Source organism: Meriones unguiculatus, chromosome 8, assembly GCF_030254825.1.
Source record: "Meriones unguiculatus strain TT.TT164.6M chromosome 8, Bangor_MerUng_6.1, whole genome shotgun sequence".
NCBI lineage: Eukaryota > Metazoa > Chordata > Mammalia > Rodentia > Muridae > Meriones > Meriones unguiculatus.
Window position 1 is genome coordinate 94,123,304 of NC_083356.1, and position 1,110 is coordinate 94,124,413.

The 1,110-nt window shown below is 35.7% G+C and overlaps 1 non-coding gene across 1 annotated transcript; it reads right to left on the reverse strand.

Annotated features, from left to right (window-relative positions):
* Positions 1-754: 754 nt before the first annotated feature.
* LOC132656150 (small nucleolar RNA SNORA40) lies at positions 755-876 on the reverse strand. The gene has a single exon (XR_009594077.1). It is a non-coding gene; the product is annotated as a small nucleolar RNA SNORA40 (small nucleolar RNA).
* Between the last annotated feature and the right edge of the window lie 234 nt (positions 877-1,110).

Sequence of the window (1,110 nt, forward strand, 5' to 3'; positions counted from 1 at the left end):
GCTTTGAAATGAACCATATTTTCTAATCAACAAGCTGAAAAGAATAATCAAAGAATAATCATTGGCATTGCATTATGGCTGATTGTTTGCCAGCACACACTCTGCACCAATTAACTAATCTAAGTCCCTCCCAGGTGTTGAGAATTCTATATGATAATTGCTTAATAAAAGTGGAGTTATCAGAGAACACATGTAAAAGACAGGTTTTCGTGCCTTGGAGGAAGGAAGAATTTTATAGGTGATGTATGTGAAAACACTGGGCGCTTCAACAGGGACAAGGAAAGGAAGGGGTAGAAGGTATGTTTTTACAAACTGCAAGTAAACTAATGCTGGGAGAAGTTAATAATGTCGTTAAGCCCACACAACTGAAAAGTGTTATATCCGCCATTAAAGTCTTGTAGATAAAAATCTGTAAGTTTGTATTTTTAATGATGGGACTAGATTGTAGGAGTTCAGAATCCAGGCTGTTGGGCCTTCTTTCTTTACTCTGTTACCACAGTTATAAAATTCATGTGTTTATAAATATTGAAATGAGGACCTTTCAGATGAAACATGTATTAGCCTCCATGATGAAATTTGTCCCAACACAAATATGATCGGCTTAGGGAAGCTGGATATCTGAGTGGATTTGTCTATTCTCTGCTTCTTTATTCTCTTCAAGTTGCTGAATACATTGTACCATTTGGTGGAGATTCAGGGCAGTTAGTACTTTATCTAATTTTTTATGTGTTTATTTTATTTTATTTTTGTGTATGATATTCCTTCTTGTATGTACCAAAACTCATATTGAACCATGAGTCTAGGTTTCAAGAGAGGATTTATTTTTCACGTGCCTTCCCTGTCTTTGCCAGTTGAACAAAAACACATACAAGTGCTATAATAAATGGTTTTGTTGCGGTATAACCTACCTCTGTTAAAGGTTCAACCATGGCATTTAGTGAATTCACAGTATTGTGTAATTATTAACCGATCATTTTCATTCATGTTTTTCAACTTTGTACCAGTTATTTCTTAATCAGTACTCACCACCCACCAACCCAACCACTGTAATCACTAACGTCCTCTCTCTAGCCGTGGACTTGCATATTGTAGAAATCTTATGTATGAAGT